Source organism: Trichosurus vulpecula, chromosome 7 (assembly GCF_011100635.1).
Source record: "Trichosurus vulpecula isolate mTriVul1 chromosome 7, mTriVul1.pri, whole genome shotgun sequence".
Classification (NCBI taxonomy): Eukaryota; Metazoa; Chordata; class Mammalia; order Diprotodontia; family Phalangeridae; genus Trichosurus; species Trichosurus vulpecula.
In genome coordinates, this window is record NC_050579.1 from 273,720,661 (window position 1) to 273,736,247 (window position 15,587).

A 15,587-nucleotide genomic window follows, 5' to 3' on the forward strand; every position below is an offset into this window, starting at 1 on the left:
TGGGAAAAGCCTCATGACCCGCTACGAAGAATAGTAACTCTGCTCCCGCCTTTTGCCACTTTCCTGTGAATCTCTGGGATAGGACCTCTTCTGTTTCCTCTCACTACTCTCGGCCTCCTCAAATGTCAGCAGATTATTTCTAACTGCCATAAGATCACCATCAAAATAAAACATCGTATTCCTCCAAATAGAACAATGAGGCAGTAGTTGTAGCAAGCGTTTTTATCGAGCTTTACAGTAACGTTGTCTCATTTGATCTTTATAACACCCCTCGGAGACAGGTGCTATCAAGCATCCTGATTTTACAGGTGAGGAAACTGGGCCTGAGAAGTTCAGTGACTTGTCCAGGGTCACCCAGCTAGGGAGTCAGAGACAGAATTCAAACTTAGGTCTTCCTGATTCCAATCCAAACACTCTACCTGCTGGAGATTCCACTCCCAGCGCCCCAGAGTAATCCTTAGGTGGTTTAGGGATGGCCCAGAGGCTGGTTCTATACTGGGTTGGTAGTGAGAAAGGGTACTAGAGTCCGTGAACTTTTTTCTTTTGGAGCCCTAGGTTGGGGGTAGAGGGATGGGAGAGAATGAGGAGGTGTACCTACTTTGACAACCTTCTCCTATACTGCGCTGCTACTGAGAACCATGAGGACTGGAAGGCTACTCCTGCTCCATCATGGGCCTGGGACTCAGGTCCACAGTGGGCTGATGAAAGCTTGACTGATTGACAGCAGGATGCCATGGAGTCTGGGGCTGGGAAAGGATAAATATAAAGCGGCCGGCACAGTACTGGACAGGGGCCATATGAAACACAAAGTACATTCCGGCCCCAGCATAACAAACTGTACCAGTCTTTTCCAGGGATGGGAGGACTGGATCAGGGTGGCCAGTGAGCAAGGGTTCTTGCTAGGATGGCTTGAGACTCCTCCCCTCACCCCACTCCAGGCCCAGGCAGAACGGGTCCTGCTGTTCCTTTTCGAAGCTTGGAAAACGTGTTCTCTCCCCACCCCCAACCCCACAGTTCACCCTCGGCACATTCAGACTCCTAGGGTTCCCTATGAAGCTCCAGCATTCAGAGAAACCATGAACTAGGCAGTGAGGCCTACTTATAGTTCATTCAGGAAAGGAAAGTGAGTAAACAGCAGTTAGGACCAATGAAATTCAAAATGGACTTATTAATTAGAGCTGTCCAAAAGTGGAATAGGGCTGTGGTGATCTGTCAGACTGGCCTCTTCCTCATCTTTGCCCATCTTTGTACATCCTGGGACTTCCTCACCTCTTACACAAGTCTTAGATCAATCCCCCTTACTTTGGTGTCAGTCACTCTTACTCTGACTCTGAGGATAGGGGCCTCATTTTTCCCTACTGCCTTCCTTCCCTTTGCCTCATGGAGTGTCTCCCTTCCTTTGGGCAAGCTCGAGCTCATGCACTACTTTCTACATGGAGCTTTTCCTGATCCTTCACCCAAACTGCCTTGTATTTAACCACTTTGAACATGTTTGTTCTCATTCGCCTTATATTTATATTGAATGTACTTACATATGTACCAGTCTTGCTCATTAAAATGGAAGCTTCTTGAAAGAAGGGATTGTTTCATTCCTTGTACTTGTATCCCCAGCATCGAGCAGCCTGGATGACCACTTCTCAGGGATAATGCAGAGGGGCTTCCTATTTGAGAATGAATTAAGGTAGACTGAATAGAACACTGGGCCCGGCCTCAAGGATGGTCTCAAATGCTTACTAGACGTGCTATCCTGGACACGTCACTTGACCACTGTCTGCCTCAGTTTCTTCATTTGTAAAATGAAGATAATAATAGTACCTACCTACCTACCTCCCCAGGTGGTTAGAAGGACCAAAGGAGATCAGATTTGTACAGTGCTCAGTGCAGTGCCTAGCATTCAATACCTGCTTGTTTTCTTCTTTCGTTCTTAAAATGCCATGATGCCAAAAGCCTAATGTAGCCATAGTACCCTAAAAGGTGCTGGGAGACAGATCAAATTGGAGAAGAATGAGGGTCGCTGTCCTCGACTTACTTACACCAGAGTAAGGGTGACTAATCTTGGGTTTGAATTCTACCTCTGCCATGTGCTGTGGGTGACCTTAGCCGAGTCACTTCCTCTCTTGGAATCTCCGTTTCTTCTTCTGTGAAATTAGAGGATTGAGTTGGCTGATTTCTAAGGTTCCCTAGATTTGGGTAACCTAGGTACACAGGGCAGTGAGAATGTACTACTGAGAATGTAGTGCGGGAGGCAGGATGGGACCTTCAGGGAGGTGTTAGAGCTGAAATCTGTGGGGCTGGCCACTGGGAGCACTGACCCGAGTTGAATCCATGCTATTTTTCATGACCTAGGCTCAAGTCTTTTATCAGAACCCTTTTCTGATCATTCTCCCTACATCCATAAGCCTGCCTGCCACCCCCTTTTCTTTTTACATTTTTGCCTCTCCCTTCCAATAGACCACGAACTTCCTGAAGGCAGGAACCCTGAGTCTGCATCCCCACAGTATCTAATGCAATGGTGGGCACATGGTTTTGTGCTTAATTGATACTTGCTGATTTATTTCCTTGGTTTGGAGCAAATGAACCCTGAGGAAGTCCAAGTCCTGGGCACTCTTCTCCTAATTACTGAGTTCTTATTCAACACCCTCTCCCCTCCACCCTCACTGTACCCCCCCACCACCACCACAGGCTCTCTGGCCCAGAGCCCAGGGAAAGATGAAAAAAGCTGGTGCTGCCTCACTATATGAATATGTCTGGGTTTTTAGGAATGCCCATCTGAACCGGAGGCAAAGGGGTGTGTGTGTGTGGAGGTGGGGACTATTCTAGCGTAGCTGTACTCACAGTAGCCTTTCTATAGCCACAAAAATTGCCAGCTCTCCTTCTGGCCAGTGGCAGGGGAAAGGGAGTGTCCCCAAACGTTCCTAAGGGGCCTGAGTCTGAGCTGCCAGACCCTTCTCTAAACCTCCGTCCATGCCCCAGGGAGAGAAGACATTGACCATGGATGAAAGAAGGATTTTGAAGGGGATGTTAGGAATGGCAATGAGACAAATTAGAGGACTAGAGGTGGGTCACTCAACCCTCCACTGCTGCCCAACCTGACTTCCCAGAGAGAGTCATATTGTTACTGAACCCAAGTATTCTGAAGATTCCCAGGCTCCCCCCACCCCCAACACATGGTCCAAATACCCTTCCCCATATTCAGGGAGAGTTGGGGACAGGTGGAAGGAGGCAGCCTTCGCAGAATCAGGGAATGACAGAGCTGCAAGGAACCTTAAATGTGTCTAAGGTAGGGGCTCTTAACCTGCCGGCCGTGAACTTGTTTTTCTTTCTTTCTTTAAGAATTTGATAATGTTTTCAATGTAAATGGTTTCCTTTATAATCCTATGTATTTTATTTAATGCATTTAAGATATTATTCTGAGGAGTCCATAGACTATCTAATAGGTGTGTGGAACAAAAAAGGTTAAAAACCATAGGTCTACCACAACCCTTGTGTTTTACAGGTGAGGAAACTGAGGCCCTGACAAAGTGATTGGTCCATGGTCATACAGATGAATTATAACCAAGCAGAGTCAGGCCTAGAACCCAAGTCCTCAGACTCCCAGTCCTCCATACTTCCTTCTCTCAACTGGTCTGCTGCGGCCCATCTGTTCTTGCCCCATGCTCTGCTCACAGCCTACAGACAGTGTTAATTTAATACAAACAGGCACTTGGCCCCCATGATGCCAAGGGTTCCTTGCCACCTGAGAGTAGGGATGGAGCTGGGGGAAAGGGAATCTCCCAGTGACAGGCTAGATCTTGAGGTCAGATGGGTAGGAGGAGAGAAGTGGGGCACCTCCTGTAATTCTCATCTACCCCTCCCCAAACTGGCCCTTAGACAAGGCTGGCAGGACTACTCTGCCAGGGTTAGAGTTTCCTTGTGGGCTGAGTGCCCAGGCTCCCCTCTCCACATCCCCCACCCCCGTCACCACCCTCTGTTCCCCTACTCATCTCCTGCCACTCCCCCCCCTTACTCCCCCCTTCAGGGCTACAGTGCCGTGGGGGCGGCTGTACTCTGAGCCAGGCACAGTGCAAGCTGCGAACACAAACAAGTGAGAAGCTGATGTGAGCAGCTGGGCTCGGGGCCAGGGAGCCAGGGCTGGAACACAATGTACCGAGCAGGGAGCGAGTGCAAGAACAGCCTGACTCAGCAGCTGGGGAAGCGGGTGTGCTCGCTCACCAGATAAACCGCTCCTGCAGCCTGCGGTCAGACCGGCTCGTAGCCCCAGTGTACACACAGCAGTCACAGACGGAGCTGATGGGTGCAAGCTCCGGGCCGCTCCCTGCTACCTCCCTGGAGGTCCGCCGTCCAACCGCCCCCCTCCCCCGCCCAAATTCTCGTGCTGGTGGAGTGTGTACCTACAGACTCCTCGGGCATGCACAGTGCTCCCCATCTGAAAGCAGCCTGGAAAAGACACAAGCACCGGCCCCTTACCCTCCACCCCCCACCAGCCCAGTTCACCAGCCCCCACCAGCCCCTTACCTTCCACCCCCCACCAGCCCAGTTCACCAGCCCCTTACCCTCCACCCCCCCACCAGCCCAGTTCACCAGCCCCCACCAGCCCCTTACCCTCCACCCCCCACCAGCCCAGTTCACCAGCCCCCACCAGCCCCTTACCCTCCACCCCCCACCACCCCAGTTCACCAGCCACCACCAGCCCCTTACCCTCCACCCCCCACCAGCCCAGTTCACCAGCCCCCACCAGCCCCTTACCCTCCACCCCCCACCAGCCCAGTTTACCAGCCCCCACCAGCCCAGTTCACCAGCCCCCACCAGCCCCTTACCCCCCACCCCCCACCAGCCCAGTTTACCAGCCCCCACCAGCCCCTTACCCTCCACCCCCCACCAGCCCAGTTCACCAGCCCCTTACCCTCCACCCCCTCCCACCCTTCACCAGCCCGGTTTACCAACCCATCGGCAGCTTTGGGCCCCCCAAGGCTACGGAGTGGTTGGGGTCAGCACAGATTTTGGTCTGCCTGCATCAGTCAGAGCTGGGCTGTGCTTGGTGAGATGATCATTCTGGGGAGCGGGTGGAACCACAGAGCACAGCATAGGGGCACATAGTTCCTCTGATTTGGAAAAAGAGGTAGAGATGGGGCATAAGAGAGGGGTTTCTCTGGGTAATGGGATGGCCCGTGGGCCAGGAATGTGTTCAATGCGCACTCGTTTGGGCCTGAGAAAAAGAAAAGAATCCTAGAGGCGGGAGACCTCGCCCCTTTATCTCCCCACTCCTCGGGTCTTCTGATTACACTTGGCTTAGAGGTTCTTCCCTTCCCCAGATCCCAGATTATGGATTCTCCTAGAGGGGAGAAAGAGGCAGAGGGGACGTGGCAGAGCTGAGACACTACTATTTTGACTTGTCCACGGTCCCATCCAAAGGCACATGAAGAGCCTAAGAATTGTGACACCCCAAAGGACATTCATCTTGTCACTTCCCTCCTCCCCTCACCCTCAGCCCCTGGAGTTCTCTGTGGTCTGGCAGAAGGACAGAACCATTTTGAGCATAACAAGGGGGTAAGAAGCGAGCTGCTAGAGAGGAGCCTTTCAGCTGCCAAAGTCAAGGCCAAGGACACACATGGGCCGACAGAAGGATAAGGAGGAAGGAACTGCCCTATGGTACACCTAGGCCTGCTGGGGTGTCTGCAGGGTGCCCCAGGGGACATGCTGTACCCAGAGAGGTGCCAAGGCTGGGTAGGGAGGGGCTCCCTTCTCTGCTGAGTTCCAGGAAAGGTGCTGGCTTGCTTGTGGGCCTCAAAGGGTGGGACTGGAGGAAGGACAACTTTCAGAGACTATGGAAGGGCTTTATCTCATCTCTGGCCCCTGAGCTTGGCTTCATACTTTCTCTTTCTCCCCCTCCTCCTCCTCCTCCTCTTTCTCCTCCTCCTCCCCCTCCTCCTCCTCCTCCTCTTCCTCCCCCCCTCCCCCTCCTCCCCCTCCCCCTCCTCCTCCTCTTCTTCCTCCCCCCCTCCCCCCCCCCTCAATGATAGTGGTTATACTTGACATCGGTATCCTATCCTGAATAGATGGCATAGAAATATGTGACTCTCTTTCCCTTATTTTCCTCTGACCCTCCCCCCCCCCACACACATAATCACAGGTGCTTATCATAGTATTAAAACTGTAAGGATCGGGGCAGCTAGGTGGTGCAGTGAGTAGAGCACCGGCCCTGGAGTCAGGAGGACCTGAGTTCAAATCCGGCCTCAGACACTTGACACACGTACAAGCTGTGTGACCTTGGGTAAGTCACTTAACCCCAATTGCTCTGCCTTCCCCCCTGCAAAAAAAAGAAACCAAAGAATTAGTCAGAGCTGGATGGAACTTCAGTGACAATTTAGTGTAGTGCCCTGTTTTACAGATGAAGCCCAGAGAAGTTGAACGATTTGTTGGTGATTTCTCAAAGAGCCAGCGGCAAAGCTGGGGTGTGACTCCATTGCTCTTTCTAGCTTAAAGGTTATCTAGTCCATTACATGAATAAGTTCAACATGAAGGTAAATATAGAAGCTACATCGTATTACATGCCATCTTGGGGGGGGAGGGGGAGGAGAGGGAGGGAGAGAAATTTTGGAACCCTGAAACCTGTAAAACTAAAAATAATTAAAAAAATAAAGATCATCTAGCCCAAAGCCTTCATTTTACAAATTAGGAAATGGGAACCCGAAGGTGATCTCTAATTCCCAACTTCACTCCCCTTCTAGTCCCTTTGGGCAGTTTCTTAACACACTTACTCTGGTTTGTTCAATCACCTGGTGCTGCTGATAGCCACTTGGTGGGGGATCACATGCTCACCCCTGTGGTTTGCATATCAATCAGTAAGCATTTATTATGCACCCACTATATGCCAGGCACTATGCTAAATGCTGGGGATACTAAAAGAGGCAAAAGATAGTCCTTGTCCTCAGTGTGCTTATATTCTAACATGGAAATAAACATATACCGACCAAGTTATATGCAGGATAAGTAGGAAATAATTAACAAAGGGAAGGCCCTGGAATTAAGAGGAGTTAAGGAAGGATTCCTGTAGAAAATGGGATTTTAGTTATGACTTAAAGGAAGTCAGAGATGTCAATAGTCAAAGTGGAGGAGGGAAAATGTCCCAGATATGGGGGATAGTCAGAGAAAATGCCTGGAGGGCTGAGAGATGGAGTGTTTGTGGAACATCCAGGAAACCAATGCACTGGATTGAAGAGTATTGTCAAGGAATAAGGTGTAAGAAGCCTGGAAAGGTAGCATGGGGCTAGATTATGAAGGGTTTTGAATGACAAACAGAGCATTTTGTGTTTGATAATGGAGCCAATAGGGAGCCACGGGAGTTTATTGAGTAGAAGGGGTGACTTGGTCAAACCTGAGCTTTAGGAAAATCGATTTAGTAGCTGAATGGATTGGAATGGGGAGAGACTTGAGGAAGGCAGACCCACCAGCAGGTTATTAAAGAAGTGTGGGTGGGGTGGGGGAGGTGATGAGGGCCTCTCTGAATGGTGGCAGTGTTAGAGGTGTGGTCCAGAGATGTTGCAAAGGTGAAATGGACAGGCTTTGACAGCAGAATGGATATGAGGGAGGTGAGATATATAGTGAGGAGGTCAGTGAGGAGCTGAGGATGACTCCTAGGTTGGGGAGCATGAGGGACTGGAAGGATGGTGATGCCCTCTATAGTAGTAGGGAAGGTAGGAGGAGAGGGGAGTTTAGGGGGAAAGATAATAAAGCTGTAGATATGTTGAGTTTAAGATGTCTGCATCTTAAACAGCATCAAGTTCCAGATGTCCGGGAGGCAGGTGGAGATTCAAGATACTTTTTTGTAGCAGAAGTGCTAAGTTTTCTTCTTTATGGTTATTAGAAAGCCCCCTGAGACCTATATGCAGGTCTGTCATTTCTCTTCCGAGTGGTGCCATTTGTCCTCTGGAGCTAGGTGTATTTGAGGCTCTACCAATCAGAATTTAATTTCAGGTTCCTGGCCACCATCTCCTTTTGACCCTGCTTTTCAGAGATGACCAGTCACATGACTTTGGTATAATGAAATTGGTTCCCCAAGGAAATAAACACACGTCCTAAATGGGCACTTACAGTGTTTTTCCTCAGCATAGAATAAAAAAGTCAATAGTACCGAAGTAATGAGACAAAACATAACAATAAAACATTTACAAACCTGCCATTCTCCTAGATCCTGGAAGTCCCCCAAGAGTTCTGGATATATAGGACGTGAGTCCTCCCTGGAGAAGGCAAAAGAGTATAATCACACAGTTCCCACAGGATGTTCGATTCACATTTCCTTTAGGATGAGTCATCATCAGTCATAAATGCAAGACCTCTGGAGTCAGAATCTTTTCATGGCATAGGAGTGTAGATCTGGTCGCTAGTCCACAACTAGAACTCAGGACAGCTAGTGCCTTCCCTTCTGACTTACTGGTCATCATCAGGGTCCTCTGGCCTTGTCTGACCACAGCCAACCTGCCACAGGCTGACCTTCACCACCACCCTCAGGTTTCTTCTTCTCTAATTCCCTTAACACAAAGATCTTAATGCTACTTGAAATAGGAGAGAGGGGTAACTGAAAAGCAAGGAGGTGTTACACTTAAATGTCCTGAAACTAATCAAATGCAGAATCACAAAACTAGAAGGGAGGCCCCCACCATCATCTCATTTTGTAGCAGAGGAGACTGAAGACCACATAATGAGTTAGTGGCAGGGTTGAGACTAGAAACTGAGTCTTGCTACTGCTAGGTCAGTTTTTTTCTACTATAACACACCATCTCTCAGGCCTTCACTCATTCATAAGTTTCCCATCAAGGTCAAGAAGTCTCAAAAGTCATAACCAAGGCCTCTTATGATATCCATGGGGAGATTTTGAGGGGATAGATAGAGCAGCTAAACAGATTCAGAATTGGCCAACTAGTCTGACCAAAAGAGGAGTTATTAATGCACTGATACCAGTCTGGAGAGATGTCTCTAATGGAAAGCCCCAGGGATCTAAGCTTGGCTCTGTTCTATTTCATCAAATTGATCTCCCTAAAATTCGAGTCTCATCATGTCACCCTACCCTTCCACTATTTAATCAACTCTAGGAATCAAATATAAAACACTCTGTTCACTTTTAAAGTCCTCTAGTCTTCTTACACCTTTCACCCTGCCACCCCTGTGTTCCAGTGACACAGACTTCATGGTGTACCTTGAACACAATGTTCCATCTCTCTACTCTGGGCATTTTCACTGGCTGGGCCCCAGGCCTGGAGTCCCCTCCTAATGTTCACCTCCTTGCTTCCTTGGGTTCCTTCAGGTCTCAGCTAAAGTCCCACCTTCTACAAGAAGTCTTTAGTAATCCCCTTTAAAATCAGTACCTTCCCTCTGTTGACATCTCCAATTTATCCTACAAATCTTCTGCTTGTACGTGGTTGTCTGTATGCTGTCCCTTTCATTAGGACTGTGAGCTCCTTGAGAACACTCTTTTTTTAAATTTGGCCTTTCTTTGTATCTGAAATGCTTGGCACAGTTCCTAGCATATAGTTGGAACTTAATAATTTCTTACTGACTGAACAATTGATTGATTTGGGTGAAGGCATAGATTATATGTTTAATCAGATTTGTAGATAGCATAAAACTAAGGATTATAGCTTAACACATTAGATGGCAAAGTCAGAATCTAAAAAGATTCTGGCAGGCTGTAAGTATGGGTTGATTCTGAGGATGAAATTTAATAAATACATAGGTATGTGTATTCATAAATACATATATTCATGTACCTCTCTCTATATGAATATATACACGTGTATATAGATACACATTATGCACACACACACACACACACACACACACGCACGCACGCACACACACATATTAGATTAAAAAAACCAGCTGCACAAGTACAAGATAAAGAAGGCATGGCTAGACAGCAGTTCATGTGAAAAAATCTGGGGGTGTCAGCTCAATATGACTCAACGATATGATGTGGCAGCCAAAAACATCTAATGTGATCCCAGGCTGCGTTAAGAGAGAGAGGCACAGTGTTCTGAACATGGGAGTTGATAGTCTTGCTGTCCTCGACTTTGGTCAGACCACATCTGAAGTCTTATGTTCAGTTCTGGGAGGCATAGTTAGGAAAAACAAAGAAGAATTTGGACCATATCCAAAACAGGATGACCAGGATGCCGAGAGGACTGGAAACCAGGCCACTGGAGGACCAGTTGAAGGAACTCATGAAGTTTAGCCTGGAGAAGAGACCTAGGGGGAAGGGATGTGATAACTGTCTTTCCATATCTGAAGGGCTGTCATGTGGAAGATCTGCTTGCCCCAGAGGGCAGAGCTAGGAGCAAAGAGTAAAATTTTCAGAGAAACAGATTTCATCTCCTTGTAAGGGAAAACTGCTGACAGTGAAGTCTCTGGGCTAAGAGGGGGCAGTCAAGTCCCCTCCACTGGGGAGACAGGACACCAGCAGCAATCCTCTCCATTGAGAATCCCAGCAAAGTAGGGGTGGGGAAATGTTTGTAGTGTACTGTGGTGGGGGGGAATGGTGAGGAGTGGCAGCAGAACCCAGCTTGGAGATGAACCAGGTAAGGCTTTGCCAATATTGATGATACATCCTGATCTACTGCCTAGGGATCAATCCCCTTGCCCTACCCTGTTCCTGCTTCCATGTGGCGCTCTTTCTCTTCTTTCTATTATCGCAAACTATCACAGCTCAGTTCAGTTTTTAGATTTCTTGGGACCAAATTTTATCACAGCGTTATCTATATGGCATCTCTCTCAATTAGAGAGCACAAAGAACATGCCCATTCCACAGATACTGCTAAATGAAGGGCTCAGTACCGAGTATTAGAGGAAGACTTATTGGAAAGATTACAGTCTTTAGTGGCTGGGAAAACCCACTAACACCTGCATTATCGGACAGAGAGAAACACACCACCCTGACTGATACGCTCTCCCAAGGGCCTTGGGAAAGAAAAAAAGCTAGTGAGTCAGCCTCATGACCCTCTTCTCCTCCTCCAGCAGTCTCAGTACTGACAGGACCAAATCGGCCACCCTCACTGTAACCTTCAAAGTCTTGAAGACCACCTTGAACCCTGCTCCTGCTCTCATCAGATCCTGGTGGGAGTTGCCCTCAGTCCTCTATCTCTGTTCTTGAACAGAAAGATTTGCCTAGGAGTTACAGAGGGAGGGACACCACAAATAGCTTACTCCTTCCTCCAACAGTAATCTGATCCCTTACAATGGTAGCATGGACTTCTGGGATCTGATTCCAGGTTAACCTTCTGGGGACTCAATGTCCCTGCCTCAATGTCCCCAGAGCAGTAATGAGTAGAAAAGGGAAGGAAAAAGGTGTCCTCTGACTTGGGACTTCCAGCCTCTCTTCTACCCTGGACTCCCTCCCACTTTCCACTCTAGGCCCCCTACCCCCACCCTCTAGAGGTTGCCGTGACAACAGTGAGGTCAGAAGGAGGGGTGGGACCTTTCTCCATCCTCCCTTTCTAAGAAAGTTCCTTTTCCCACCTCACTTCAGCGTCTCCCCAGTCATCCACTCAAGACACTGAGGGTGGGGGTGTGGGGGTGGTCTGCTGTACTTCCCCCTCAGCTGGCCTGCTTAAGGGCCCCTTCCTTGGTTCCCTGTTAATTACACTGTGGCGTAGCTGCCACAGCAGCTGTGGAAACAAAGCCTGGGTTGAAGTCCTGGCTGTACGGGGTGGACCCGTTGTGACTGCTTCTTGCCTCAGTTTCCTCAACTGTCAAATGGGAATATTAAAACCTACAGGAACCATATCACGGAAGTGCTGTGAGAGCCAATGAGGTAATGTTTGTTGTCGAAATACAAATGCCATCTTCCCCCCTCCCCCCGTGGGCCTCAGTTTCTTGAAATGCAAATTTCCAAATTCTCAACTAGGTCTAAACGCAATGAACCTAGGAAAGCTGAAGTGAGAGTGTGGGGTGAGGAGCTGTACCCTTGGGGAGGCTGGATTTGGTGACCCTTCCACGTCCCTCCCACCCCCCACTTCCACTCTCCAGGTCGGCAGACTCGCTGGAACCGAACTGTCGCTGCAGCACCCCTAACCACACAAACCATGCTCCAAACCCCAGCCCTCACTGAGGCACGAGCTCCACTCCTTGTGACACACCCCGCACACGCCCTAGCACTGGGGACACTCGAGCTTCCCCCTCGGGCCCACCGGGAGTGGGAGTGGGGTGTGTGCGGAGGGGGGTGGTAGAGAGGGGCGCCCCGCCCGCCTGGCTCCCCACCCCAGGGTCCCGAGGGGGCTGGAGGCAGAGTGGAGGGAGTTAAACAAGGTGAAGGAGCTGGGCGAGGGGGATGGGATGGAGGGAAGGGGGAAGGCGGAGAGGACGAAAGAGAAAGTGTGAGAGCGGGGGCGGGAGGGGGGTGGTGAGCGCAGAGAGACAGAACATCCTGTGCCCGGCGCCGGATACAGCGCTGGAGGGAGGAGGGGGCGCGGAGGCGGAGGTAGACAGAGACTGGGGGGAGATGGAGGGGGCAGGGGGGCGGCGGCCACCCGGGGCTGGGAGGGGCGCCCCGCAGATGCCCCCGCCCCCGTCCCCCGCCCCATCTGCGCACCCCGCACCACACCCTGCGCGCTGCGCTCACTGAGCCTCCTGCCCCCATCCCCTGCGGCTCACAGGCCATAGCTGCCGCCTCCCGGTTTCCCCATCCTGCCTCCTCCTTCCTCTGCAAGGAGAAAGAGCTAGAAGGCAGGCCCCGTAGCCTGGGTTCCCTGGGAAAGGAGGTCGTTGGGTTGAAAGGCATGTGCCAGCTGGTGATCTGTCTGGCTTTGCCGCTTAATTGCTCTTGACCTTGGGCAAGCCTCAGTTCCCTCGTCTGTAAAAGGCAGGGGTTAGATGACATGACTCTCCAAGACCCTTTCAGCCTTAAAACTCCGATCCTTTGATAGCCAAGGCTGAAATAGAGTGTATCATTATGCCCATTCCACAGACGAAACTGAGTTTTAGCAAAATTAAGCGGCTTTCAAAGACGGTAGTAGGAAGCTTTGGTGGTGCATTGCAACCCAGGTCTTCTGACTCCAATAAATGGGTGAATTCTCCCGACTTTGTTCCACCCTGGCCCCAATGGACCCATGTGTTTATCCTCCTTGGATTTCAGTGGCCATAATGCCTAGCACAGTGCCCTGCCATCTGTCAAAAACTGTTGATTCATTGATAACAGAATTGAACAGCAAGCTGCCCGAGATAGGAAAATATGGGGTTTGGAGATTGGATTTGGGTTAAGGAACAAGGAATGCAGAAAAGGATGTCCCAGACAAACAGGATCACAATCTAGGTACGTGCTGGGGGGCTGTTCTGTTCAAAACAGAGCCAATGAGGTGTTATGGGAGCCCAGTCTGGAGGAGCTGTGTGCTTGCTTTTCTGCCAGCCAGTTTCCTTAGAATCTCACCGTTCAAGGGTTCTTATTCTGAGCTCCTGATAAAGGTACTTAAAGGTGGACCAGGTTCTGAGCAGAGGCATGGACGTGACCCAGTAAAAATAGATCGGTTCAGAGAAGGGAGCTGAATGCTGTGAAGAGTCTTCCAGTCAGAGACATTCCTGAAGGGGAAGAAGGACTCCCTCCACACAGCAAATTCTAACTTTGTACCACAGTGGTATACTGAAAAGAATGCTGGATCTGGGGGCAGAGAGCCTGGGTTCTAATCTTGCTTCCAATTGGATCTGTCAATATGCATTTATTAAGTAGTGTGTGTGTGTGTGTGTGTGTGTGTGTGTGTGTGTGTGTACTAGATACTAGCTGTCTGACTTTGCCTGAATTACTAAATTACCTGCCTGGGTGTCAGTTTCCTCCTCTGTAACATTGGGATAATAATACTGGCTTCCTACCTCACAAGGCTGTCATGGGGAAAGCGATTTAATTATATTGGAAATGCAAACTATTATACAAATGAAGTTTGGTTAAAATGAAGATGAAAGGGAGAAGAGTCCCATAGGAATATCCTGAAGGGCTTACAGATTAAAAAAAAAAGATCCTTTTACTCTGGTAATGTGGAGGGGGTGGAAACGGTTGGGTTTAGGGGGGTAATTGCTGATAAATGCCTTAGGCATTTGCCCCTTTTCCCTCACTGGCTACTTCCCAGAGTCTCTGCCTAGTGGTTGGCCAAAAAAAAAAAAAAAGAAAAAGAAAAAGAAAAAGAAAAAGAAAAGGAGGTGGGGTGCAGGGGAGGGAGAAGTGGGTGGGAATGTGGGAATCACAGGGACATTGGGGTGTAGGGTGGAGGAGACAGAATTGGACTGCATCTGAAAATTTCAGGAACAGTGTGTTACTGTCCAGCCGAGGCTCTGAGCCTCCCTTGTAACACATAAGACTTTAAAGCTCTTCACAGTCTGGCTCCAGCCTACCTTTCCAGGCTTATTGCATATTATTCCCCTTCATGGACGCTATGTTCCAGCCAAATTGGCCTACATTCTGTTCCCTGAACTTGGCAGTCCATCTCCCCCCTCCATGACTTTGCACAGTCTGTCCCCCTGGCCTGGAATGCCCTCCCTCTTCACTTCAGCCCCCTAGAATCTCTAACCTACTTCAAGGCTCAGCTCAGGTGCTATCTTCTGTGGGGGACCTTTCTTGATCCCCCGAGTGCTATTGCCCCTTCCTTCAAGTCCTCATCTATGTATATGCATCTGTTTTGAAGTGCCCATGCAGAGTAGCACAGTGGAATATAGACTTGGGGACAAAGAACTTGCATTCAGATCCCACTTGCCGGCTGTGTGACCCTAGATAGATCACTTCCGTCTAAGCCTATTTTCTCATCTGTGTAATGAGGGGATGGACCAGATGGCCTCTAAAGTCCCCTGCCAGTTTACAATCTATGATCCCATGTTGTTCCTCCCTGGTAGAACATGAGCTCCTTGAAGGCAGGGGAGACCTTTTCATTTTGGTTTTCCATCTTCTGTCTAGGGGCAGCTACGTGGATAGAGAGCCACGGCTTGGAGTCAGGAAGACTCATCTGTCTGAGTTCAAATCCAGCCTTGGACACTTACTAGCAGTGTGACCCTGGGCAAGTACCTTACCCCTGCTTGCCTCAGTTTCCTCATCTGTCCAATGAGCTGGAGAAGGAAATGGCAAACCACTCCAGTATCTCTGCCCAAGAAAACCCCAAATGGGGCCATGAAGAGTTGGACACTGTTGAAATGACCGAACAACAAAACAATCTCTGTTTAAAAAGTGTCTTGCACAATAGTAGGTACTTAACAAATGCTTGTTGGATCTGAAGTTAACAGAGTGAAATCTCCTGGAGATTTTTGGAGTCTTTACTGGATGGCAGTGAGAACTGTCGCTGGAAGATTGGGGCTCACTTGACTCAGCCCTGTCAGTGTGGTCTATCCCACAGGTTTACCGCTGCTAACAACTGCTTTGACCTTGGGCAAGCCGCTGAACCTTGGTATGGTAGTGGAGAGAGTGGGGGACCTGGAATTGGGAAGACCTGAGTTCGAATTTCAGATGCTTCTTAATTGTGTAACCCTGGGCAAGTCTCCTAAGCTCAGCTTTTCTCATCTGTAAATTGGAGATAATAACACCACCTACCTCACAGGACGACATACAGCACCGTACTTTGCAAACC